Genomic DNA, 12,500 nt, shown 5'->3' with positions numbered 1-12,500 from the left:
GATTCCCCGTTACCCGTCGCAACCATGGTAGTCCTCTACACTACCATCAATGGTTGATAGGGCAGACATTTGAAAGATCTGTCGTCAGTCGACAAGCGACCATACGATCTGCGTCCTTATCCAGACTTCAACTCAAGCCGCCCGGAGGCGATTGGTTTAACTAATAAGTGCACCAGTTCAGCTACCCGCGAGGGCAACAGTCCCGGCATGTTGCATGTATTAGCTCTGGATTTTCCACAGTTATCCAAGTAACTAGTGGTAGGATGATCTTGTGAATTATAGCTGTTATACTGAGCCTTATGCGGTTTCACATTCATTTATGTTTGTACTTAGACATGCATGGCTTAACCTTTGAGACAAGCGTATATTACTGGTAGGATCAACCAGAATTCGTTCCACTACAGACACACACTCGCTTAGTGGGAAATAAATTTCCACACAACTCTCTCTCTCTAGAACCATATGGAATGGCTCTTTGGTGTTGGGTAAGGCACCAATTTGTTGGGGTGTAACGGTCACCACCAACTTTAAGTTTGTTAGGGCACAACGGAAACCACTAACTAAACTTTAGGAAACTAAATTTCCTCACACATTATCTCTCACCATATTAGCACTAGGTGCTATCCACGATTGTACAACGTTTCAACTCTTGAATCGACCGTAGGGCCGCGGAATTGCTTCCGGGCCCCTATTCTCGCTATTAATTGTTCATCTCTTTCAATACATCGAGTTCGTTCCATTGGGTAGTTCGCATGGCGAACGTTTTGATGCAGCCCCCTGGGGGACCACGGCACTTTACACCGGGTATGGTGTATGCGCAACCTACAGATAACAATAAACCCCTTATGCGTGTGTAAACCGATGTTGGGCTGCTCAACATCTTTCATGGTTACATCACTTGCACCAGAACCCACGGTGCCGATTTGGTAATATGTTGTACATTTACTCTCAAGATGTACGCTTCGGCCCCTTATTCAGGGGCTCAAGCTATTACCAGCAAGAACAATCCTCATCCAGACTTGAACTCGAAACACCCGGAGGCGAACGGTTTAACTAATAAGTGCACCAGTCTTGAATCCATGCGTCGGTGGAAACAATGCCGGCATGTTGCATGTATTAGCTCTGAACTTAGCGAGTGATTGCCTTGCAGCTGTCGAACTGAGCGTAGAATGTGATTATCGCTCACTTGAACCATGTTGAATGGCTCTTTGGTGTAGGGTAAGGCACCAATTTGTTGGGGCGTAACGGTCACCACCAACTTAAGACTTGCTTATAGGCATTTCAACGTTTTCAACTCTTAAATCGACCGTGTTTCATTATCATCTCTTCTTCTTATTAAATGCATCGAGTTCGTTCCATTGGGTAGTTCGCGTGGCGAACGGTTTGATGCAGCCCCCCGGGGGGGACCACGGCACTTTACACCGGGCATGGTGTATGCGCAACCTACAGATCACCAATATATTTGTGATCGATAATGCACACTTCTTACACGACTGACCAGTCGACAGCGCTGCCTTCCTATTATGCGTGTGTAAACCGATGTTGGGCTGCTCAACATCTTTCACGGTTACATCACTTGCACCCGAACCCATGGTGCCGATTTGGTAATATGTTGTACATGGTCTCAAGATGTACGCTTCGACCCCTTATTCAGGGGCTCAAGCTATTACCAGCAAGATCAATCCTCATCCAGACTTGAACTCGAAACACCCGGAGGCGAACGGTTTAACTAATAAGTGCACCAGTCTTGAATCCATGCGTCGGTGGAAACAATGCCGGCGTGTTGCATGTATTAGCTCTGAACTTAGCGAGTGATTGCCTTGTAGCTGTCGAACTGAGCGTAGAATGTGATTATCGCTCACTTGAAAGGGTCAAGCCCTTTCGAGTCGTCCGGTTTTTACGCCAGACGACTCGGTTCACCATCTTTCGGGAAGGGACCGTCTCGGTCGCAAGCTGCTCCGGTCCCCAAACAACCTGCGACAAATGATAGGAAATGCCGACATCAATACGTGTTCAGTTTGGTTTATCGCTCATAGGTCTTTTTGACCATCGATCCCTGATTATAACTCTCAATTAAACAGTCAGGAGAGTAAGGCATGCCCATCGATATCTCATCGACAGGCGATACCGCAAGAACGGCCAACGACACATCAGGTGATCGATTATTGCTACGACTTTTGCTTAATCGTTTCCACTCCTTAGAGAAAGAAACCCCCGGGGACCGTCTCGGTCGCAAGCTGCTCCGGTCCCTAAACAACCTGCGACAAATGATAGGAAATGCCGACATCAATATGTGTTCAGTTTGGTTTATCGCTCATTGGTCTGTTTGACCATCGATCCCTGATTAAACTCTCAGTAATCCAGTCGGGAGAGTAAGGCATGCCCATCGATATCTCATCGACAGGCGATACCGCTTGAACGGCCAACGACACATCAGAGGATCGTATCTTGCTACAACTGTTGCTTAATCGTTTCTTCTCCTTGGAGAAAGAAACCCCCGGGGACCGTCTCGGTCGCAAGCTGCTCCGGTCCCTAAACAACCTGCGACAAATGATAGGAAATGCCGACATCAATACGTGTTCAGTTTGGTTTATCGCTCATAGGTCTGTTTGACCATCGATCCCTGATTAATACTCTCAATTAGAAGGTCGGTAGAGTAAGGCATGCCCATCGATATCTCATCGACAGGCGATACCGCATGAACGGCCAACGACACATCAGAGGATCGTATCTTGCTACAACTCTTGCTTAATAGTTTCCACTCCTTGGAGAAAGAAACCCCCGGGGACCGTCTCGGCCGCAAGTTGCTCCGGTCCCTAAACAACCTGCGGCATCAAATGATAGGAAAAGCCGACATCAATACGTGTTCAGTTTGGTTTATCGCTCATTGGTCTTGTTTGACCATCGATCCCTGATTAATACTCTCAATTAGAAGGTCGGTAGAGTAAGGCATGCCCATCGATATCTCATCGACAGGCGATACCGCATGAACGGCCAACGACACATCAGAGGATCGTATCTTGCTACAACTCTTGCTTAATAGTTTCCACTCCTTGGAGAAAGAAACCCCCGGGGACCGTCTCGGCCGCAAGTTGCTCCGGTCCCTAAACAACCTGCGGCATCAAATGATAGGAAAAGCCGACATCAATACGTGTTCAGTTTGGTTTATCGCTCATAGGTCTGTTTGACCATCGATCCTAGAATTCAACTTTCGAGTAAGGCATGCCCGCCGATATCTCATCGATAGGCGATACCGGTAGAACGGCCAACGACACACATCTAGGATCGCATTTACTCTTCCTTGGATGGATAACCAATACCCTAGGACCGTTTCATCGCGAGCTGCTCCGGTCCTCAAACAACTCGCGAACCACCGATAGGATGATATTAGGAATGGCCGACTTTCATCCTTTAACTCTCAGTTCTGCTTACCAAAACATAGGTACTTGGACCTTAAAGACCACTATATGTTCCCCGATCGGGGGCAATCGGAACGTCTATCCATCATCAACATCGTTTCACTCATTCCGAACCACCAAATTGGACAGACAGTACCATATTCACCAACCGATTGCTTCAACTTCGCAAACTGTATGGTAAGTTCTACTAATTTCACATCTTACCATCGACTAATAGTGCATAAATCCACTTGGAAATCACTTTTCCTTGGTCCTCGGACCTTCTACGACAACGTCCAACAAATATCCGAAGTCGTTTCCCAACTTAGACCAAGCATTTCGTATCTTTACTTCTAATCGATTTTTTCTCTCATAATTGACGATCAAAATCTAAAAACCACATTTTGAGCCAGAAGCAGTCGTCCGATCGTCCTGGGGGTAGTCTCAATCGATTTAGAAGGGCCCAATTCATAAAGATACGTACTCAGTCAAATTCATGCTTCTGGCTCACCTACCCCCTATATAGAAAACGAAAGCGTACAGGCGTGGAAAACGTGCCATTTTTCTCCATCACGGACTTTTTTTTTCTCGTTGCACCGACTCTAGTAAAAAAGTGAAATTTTTTACTAGTTACCAACTTTTGCAAATTATCATCGGATATCACTTTTCATGGTCTATAGTAAGTTCTTATCACGTTTTAGTAGTTTTTGAAAAAAAAATTTTTTTGAACTTTTCAAAATTTTTCAAAACAAAGTTTTTGTAGGCGGTTTTGTGTATGGAGGGTTACTAGTCTCGGGGTCACTGTTTGACCAAAAAACCACTATATATCATTCGAAAGGTAATTTCAAGGGCTACAAAAAATTGTTCTACGGCACCCCCCTCCGACGTCTAGTATTCGAGTTATTGGCCAAAAACCATCACTTGAGCGATTTTTCGTTCAGGGTACCCGACTCTAGTAAAAAAGTGAAATTTTTCTCGATTGACCAAGTGTTGCAAATGACCATCGGATTTCACTTTTTATGGTCTATAGTGAGTTCTGATCACGATTTGGTACTTTTTGAAAAAATTTTTTTGACGCACTTTTCAAAATTTTGCAAAACCAAAACTTTTTAGGCGGTTTTGTGTATGGAGGGTTACTAGTCTCGGGGTCACTGTTTGACCAAAAAACCACTATATATCATTCGAAAGGTAATTTCAAGGGCTACAAAAAATTGTTCTACGGCACCCCCCTCCGACGTCTAGTATTCGAGTTATTGGCCAAAAACCGCAACTATAGCGGTTTTTCGTACAGGGTACCCGACTCTAGTAAAATGATGCGATTTTTACTAGTCTAGGAACTTTTTGGTCAAAAAATCAAGTATATGTCATTCGATAGATAATTTCAAGGGCTACCAAAAATTGTTCCACGACACCCCCCTGCGACGTCTAGTATTCGAGTTATTAGCCAAAAACCGCAACTTAAGCGGTTTTTCGTCCAGGGTACCCGACTCTAGTAAAATGATGCGATTTTTACTAGTCTAGGGAACTTTTTGGCCAAAAATCAAGTATATGTCATTCGATAGATAATTTCAAGGGCTACCAAAAATTGTTCCACGACACCCCCCTCCGACGTCTAGTATTAGAGTTATTAGCCAAAAACCGCAACTATAGCGGTTTTTCGTCCAGGGTACCCGACTCTAGTAAAATGATGCGATTTTTACTAGTCTAGGGAACTTTTTGGCCAAAAATCAAGTATATGTCATTCGATAGATAATTTCAAGGGCTACCAAAAATTGTTCCATGACACCCCCCTGCGACGTCTAGTATTCGAGTTATGGGCCAAAAACCATTCATACTTGAGCATTTTGCTCATTTTGCCTGTACGGGTACCGGGGACTAGTAAAATCAGGCCAATTTTACTAGAGTAGGGGTCCTTTTTGGTCAAAAAAACAACTTTTGCTCGTTCGATAGGGAATCGATAGGGCAACAAAAAATCGTTCTACGACCCCCCCTTCCGATGTCTAGTATTCGAGTTATGGGCCAAAAACAGTTTATAGCTAATTTTTCACTCGATTTTTCACCAAGTATCGCACATTACTCCGGTTCTATAAATTGGATCGTCAATCTTTAAGATTTTATGGGTAGTTCCAACTGTTTGCTACATTTCATCCATACATCACCAACCGATTCAATGTCTGTGCTAGAAGTTATTAGAGGAATAAAAAAATTTACCCTTGGCTTTGGACCGTACAAGTTTACCCATTTTTGGCCCGTATTTGCCCCATAGCTCCGCCGGTATCCAAGATATCGCCACACTTTCTTCTGGCCATGGCTAGATGGCACTTGTGGCTAGATTTCTTCCATGCACCACTAACCGCTACCATGTCTGTGGCCGGAGCTATTCACGAAAGCGCCTCGCGCACTTGGTCGGATTTTTGGTCCAACTTCACCATTTTTGGCCCATATTTGCACCATAGCTCCGCCGGTATCCAAGATATGGCCACACTTTCTTCTGGCCATGGCTAGATGGCACTTGTGGCTAGATTTCTTCCATGCACCACTAATCGCTACCATGTCTGTGGCCGGAGCTATTCACGAAAGCGCCTCGCGCACTTGGTCGGATTTTTGGTCCAACTTGCACCATTTTTGGCCCATATTTGCCCCATAGCTCCGCCGGTATCCAAGATATGGCCACACTTTCTTCTGGCCATGGCTAGATGGCACTTGTGGCTAGATTTCTTCCATGCACCACTAATCGCTACCATGTCTGTGGCCGGAGCTATTCACGAAAGCGCCTCGCGCACTTGGTCGGATTTTTGGTCCAACTTGCACCATTTTTGGCCCATATTTGCCCCATAGCTCCGCCGGTATCCAAGATATGGCCACACTTTCTTCTGGCCATGGGTAGATGGCACTTGTGGCTAGATTTCTTCCATGCACCACTAATCGCTACCATGTCTGTGGCCGGAGCTATTCACGAAAGCGCCTCGCGCACTTGGTCGGATTTTTGGTCCAACTTGCACCATTTTTGGCCCATATTTGCCCCATAGCTCCGCCGGTATCCAAGATATGGCCACACTTTCTTCTGGCCATGGGTAGATGGCACTTGTGGCTAGATTTCTTCCATGCACCACTAATCGCTACCATGTCTGTGGCCGGAGCTATTCACGAAAGCGCCTCGCGCACTTGGTCGGATTTTTGGTCCAACTTGCACCATTTTTGGCCCATATTTGCCCCATAGCTCCGCCGGTATCCAAGATATGGCCACACTTTCTTCTGGCCATGGGTAGATGGCACTTGTGGCTAGATTTCTTCCATGCACCACTAATCGCTACCATGTCTGTGGCCGGAGCTATTCACGAAAGCGCCTCGCGCACTTGGTCGGATTTTTGGTCCAACTTGCACCATTTTTGGCCCATATTTGCCCCATAGCTCCGCCGGTATCCAAGATATGGCCACACTTTCTTCTGGCCATGGCTAGATGGCACTTGTGGCTAGATTTCTTCCATGCACCACTAATCGCTACCATGTCTGTGGCCGGAGCTATTCACGAAAGCGCCTCGCGCACTTGGTCGGATTTTTGGTCCAACTTGCACCATTTTTGGCCCATATTTGCCCCATAGCTCCGCCGGTATCCAAGATATGGCCACACTTTCTTCTGGCCATGGGTAGATGGCACTTGTGGCTAGATTTCTTCCATGCACCACTAATCGCTACCATGTCTGTGGCCGGAGCTATTCACGAAAGCGCCTCGCGCACTTGGTCGGATTTTTGGTCCAACTTGCACCATTTTTGGCCCATATTTGCCCCATAGCTCCGCCGGTATCCAAGATATGGCCACACTTTCTTCTGGCCATGGGTAGATGGCACTTGTGGCTAGATTTCTTCCATGCACCACTAATCGCTACCATGTCTGTGGCCGGAGCTATTCACGAAAGCGCCTCGCGCACTTGGTCGGATTTTTGGTCCAACTTGCACCATTTTTGGCCCATATTTGCCCCATAGCTCCGCCGGTATCCAAGATATGGCCACACTTTCTTCTGGCCATGGCTAGATGGCACTTGTGGCTAGATTTCTTCCATGCACCACTAATCGCTACCATGTCTGTGGCCGGAGCTATTCACGAAAGCGCCTCGCGCACTTGGTCGGATTTTTGGTCCAACTTGCACCATTTTTGGCCCATATTTGCCCCATAGCTCCGCCGGTATCCAAGATATGGCCACACTTTCTTCTGGCCATGGGTAGATGGCACTTGTGGCTAGATTTCTTCCATGCACCACTAATCGCTACCATGTCTGTGGCCGGAGCTATTCACGAAAGCGCCTCGCGCACTTGGTCGGATTTTTGGTCCAACTTGCACCATTTTTGGCCCATATTTGCCCCATAGCTCCGCCGGTATCCAAGATATGGCCACACTTTCTTCTGGCCATGGGTAGATGGCACTTGTGGCTAGATTTCTTCCATGCACCACTAATCGCTACCATGTCTGTGGCCGGAGCTATTCACGAAAGCGCCTCGCGCACTTGGTCGGATTTTTGGTCCAACTTGCACCATTTTTGGCCCATATTTGCCCCATAGCTCCGCCGGTATCCAAGATATGGCCACACTTTCTTCTGGCCATGGCTAGATGGCACTTGTGGCTAGATTTCTTCCATGCACCACTAATCGCTACCATGTCTGTGGCCGGAGCTATTCACGAAAGCGCCTCGCGCACTTGGTCGGATTTTTGGTCCAACTTGCACCATTTTTGGCCCATATTTGCCCCATAGCTCCGCCGGTATCCAAGATATGGCCACACTTTCTTCTGGCCATGGGTAGATGGCACTTGTGGCTAGATTTCTTCCATGCACCACTAATCGCTACCATGTCTGTGGCCGGAGCTATTCACGAAAGCGCCTCGCGCACTTGGTCGGATTTTTGGTCCAACTTGCACCATTTTTGGCCCATATTTGCCCCATAGCTCCGCCGGTATCCAAGATATGGCCACACTTTCTTCTGGCCATGGGTAGATGGCACTTGTGGCTAGATTTCTTCCATGCACCACTAATCGCTACCATGTCTGTGGCCGGAGCTATTCACGAAAGCGCCTCGCGCACTTGGTCGGATTTTTGGTCCAACTTGCACCATTTTTGGCCCATATTTGCCCCATAGCTCCGCCGGTATCCAAGATATGGCCACACTTTCTTCTGGCCATGGCTAGATGGCACTTGTGGCTAGATTTCTTCCATGCACCACTAATCGCTACCATGTCTGTGGCCGGAGCTATTCACGAAAGCGCCTCGCGCACTTGGTCGGATTTTTGGTCCAACTTGCACCATTTTTGGCCCATATTTGCCCCATAGCTCCGCCGGTATCCAAGATATGGCCACACTTTCTTCTGGCCATGGGTAGATGGCACTTGTGGCTAGATTTCTTCCATGCACCACTAATCGCTACCATGTCTGTGGCCGGAGCTATTCGACGAACAACCTGCGCATTTACCTAGGTACTTTTTCGGATTTTTGGTCCAACTTGCACCATTTTTGGCCCATATTTGCCCCATAGCTCCGCCGGTATCCAAGATATGGCCACACTTTCTTCTGGCCATGGGTAGATGGCACTTGTGGCTAGATTTCTTCCATGCACCACTAATCGCTACCATGTCTGTGGCCGGAGCTATTCGACGAACAACCATCGCATTCACCTTCTCGTTGCACTTCTTCGGGAATTTGGTGCAACCAAGTTTTCACTATAACTTGGTCATTTTCCGTCCATCGGACATGCGGTTTTGGGTGTCGATACTTGACACCGCGCGCTACAATATGTTCCTCCACGACCATGTGGTCCGATGCTTCCAACAGGAGCTATTCGAGGAGTACCGATTTTTCACCATTAAAAATGCTCGTTTTTGCACCAACTTTTGCCTATAACTCAGGCTGTATCGATCGGATCTTCAATCTTGAAAAAGTTTTGGATAGGTGGCATCAAATGCTACATTTCGTTCTTCCACGTCAACTTTGTCCGATGTCTAGCAAAAAAGTTATTCGCGAACCAAGTCCAGAACCCATGCAATGGCTGCCCACATTGCATACATCACGGCGGTTAACTCTCGTTACTCTATACCGAGGACTTGGTACTTTTTCAGGCATTCGTTGCTACTTCTCGGTTCATGATATTCGTTTACGGTCTTCACTAGGGCATTTGGTGCTCCTTATCGGTTCATGATATTCGTTTACGGTCTTCACTAGGGCATTTGGTGCTTCTTATCGGTTCATGATATTCGTTTACGGTCTTCACTAGGGCATTTGGTGCTCCTTATCGGTTCATGATATTCGTTTACGGTCTTCACTAGGGCATTTGGTGCCTCTTATCGGTTCATGATATTCGTTTACGGTCTTCACTAGGGCATTTGGTGCTCCTTATCGGTTCATGATATTCGTTTACGGTCTTCACTAGGGCATTTGGTGCTCCTTCTCGGTTCATGATATTCGTTTACGGTCTTCACTAGGGCATTTGGTGCTCCTTCTCGGTTCATGATATTCGTTTACGGTCTTCACTAGGGCATTTGGTACTGGGCTTCCCACTTTCTACTGATCGATCCATACTCACTTGCGTGCACCTAGCCTAGGAAGGTTTCCTTGGGCTTCCCATCTTTCTACTGATCGATCCATACTCACTTGCGTGCACCTAGCCTAGGAAGGTTTCCTTGGGCTTCCCATCTTTCTACTGATCGATCCATACTCACTTGCGTGCACCTAGCCTAGGAAGGTTTCCTTGGGCTTCCCATCTTTCTACTGATCGATCCATACTCACTTGCGTGCACCTAGCCTAGGAAGGTTTCCTTGGGCTTCCCATCTTTCTACTGATCGATCCATACTCACTTGCGTGCACCTAGCCTAGGAAGGTTTCCTATGGCTTCCCATCTTTCTACTGATCGATCCATACTCACTTGCGTGCACCTAGCCTAGGAAGGTTTCCTTGGGCTTCCCATCTTTCTACTGATCGATCCATACTCACTTGCGTGCACCTAGCCTAGGAAGGTTTCCTTGGGCTTCCCATCTTTCTACTGATCGATCCATACTCACTTGCGTGCACCTAGCCTAGGAAGGTTTCCTTGGGCTTCCCATCTTTCTACTGATCGATCCATACTCACTTGCGTGCACCTAGCCTAGGAAGGTTTCCTTGGGCTTCCCATCTTTCTACTGATCGATCCATACTCACTTGCGTGCACCTAGCCTAGGAAGGTTTCCTTGGGCTTCCCATCTTTCTACTGATCGATCCATACTCACTTGCGTGCACCTAGCCTAGGAAGGTTTCCTATGGCTTCCCATCTTTCTACTGATCGATCCATACTCACTTGCGTGCACCTAGCCTAGGAAGGTTTCCTATGGCTTCCCATCTTTCTACTGATCGATCCATACTCACTTGCGTGCACCTAGCCTAGGAAGGTTTCCTTGGGCTTCCCATCTTTCTACTGATCGATCCATACTCACTTGCGTGCACCTAGCCTAGGAAGGTTTCCTTGGGCTTCCCATCTTTCTACTGATCGATCCATACTCACTTGCGTGCACCTAGCCTAGGAAGGTTTCCTTGGGCTTCCCATCTTTCTACTGATCGATCCATACTCACTTGCGTGCACCTAGCCTAGGAAGGTTTCCTATGGCTTCCCATCTTTCTACTGATCGATCCATACTCACTTGCGTGCACCTAGCCTAGGAAGGTTTCCTTGGGCTTCCCATCTTTCTACTGATCGATCCATACTCACTTGCGTGCACCTAGCCTAGGAAGGTTTCCTATGGCTTCCCATCTTTCTACTGATCGATCCATACTCACTTGCGTGCACCTAGCCTAGGAAGGTTTCCCTTTGGTACCGACTTCCATCTACGCACTCGATATAACCTAGGTACTTGGTACCGATGATGGTTAACACTCAAGCATTTCTTGCATCCTGCGTGCAAGGTACCAATTTTCACTTCTTAGGTACGTTTATGTGCCCGCATTTATCCAATATCGCTCCGATGGCCTTTCGCATTATTTCATCCGATAGCCCTTGCCAAAAGCTACCAAAAGTTCCTCCACGGCCATGTGCTCCGACGCTTAGTTTAGGAAATATTCGAAAAAATTCATCTTAGGAAAAATTTTCTTATTGGAAAATCACCTTAAATCGATGGCCATTTTTTGGGCAAAAACTTTAACGTCTTCCCGACTTTGCGGGAATTGCGAATTTTAGGCACCCAGAGAAAATCTTTTACTTTAAGGGGGCGGCCGCGAAGTTGCCCAAAGTCTCGGGACACAAAAATTCTCAAGTTCCCCACTCTAGTAAATCGCCCTATGAGTATCTCCTGGCCCGCGAGCTCTGCGAGCGGGCCAGCTTCGGCGATTTTTGCCTTTTCGCCTAGGCGGTTCTTCTACGAAATTGGTCCACAGCTTTTGCTCAGAAAGCTAGCATTTGTTGCAACAGTTAGGTACTTGGTACCACATTTTGGTATCCATTTGGGCATTTGTGGCAACTACTCGGTACTTTGGCCCACATTTCGCTCTACTCGGGCTTCTATGGTGGTACTTGTCGGTACTTCTGGCCAACTTAGGCCAATTGGGTGCAACTTGTGGGTACTCTGTGGGTACTTTAGGGCGTATTGTGTCTTTCGGGTGAACCTTCGCTATACTTCATGGGTACTGATGGCCAACTTAGGAACATTCAGTGCAACCTTTGGGCCTAAGGAAATTTGTCCAACTCTTTGGACTTAGAAAATTTTCTGGACTTAGAAAATTTTCTGGACTTGTAAAAAATTTTCAAATGTTCAATTTGGCCCACATTTCGCTCTACTCGGGCCTCTATGGTGCTACTTGGCGGTACTTTTGGCCAACTTAGGCCAATTGGGTGCTCTTTGTGGGTACTCTATCGGTACTTTTGGCCAACTTAGGCCAATGGGGTGCTATATGTGGGTGCTCTATCGGTACTTTTGGCCATGTTAGGCCCATTCGGTGCTATTTGTGGGTACTCTATCGGTACTTTTGGCCATGTTAGGCCCATTCGGTGCTATTTGTGGGTACTCTATCAGTACTTTTGGCCAACTTAGGCCAACTCAGTGCTACTTGTGGGTACTCTATCGGTACTTTTGGCCAACTTAGGCCAACGCGGTG

The sequence above is a fragment of the Anopheles funestus genome, assembly GCF_943734845.2.
Source record: "Anopheles funestus chromosome X unlocalized genomic scaffold, idAnoFuneDA-416_04 X_unloc_96, whole genome shotgun sequence".
Lineage (NCBI taxonomy): Eukaryota > Metazoa > Arthropoda > Insecta > Diptera > Culicidae > Anopheles > Anopheles funestus.
The sequence above is the reverse complement of the archived record's forward strand: the minus strand, read 5'-3'. Positions refer to the sequence as shown.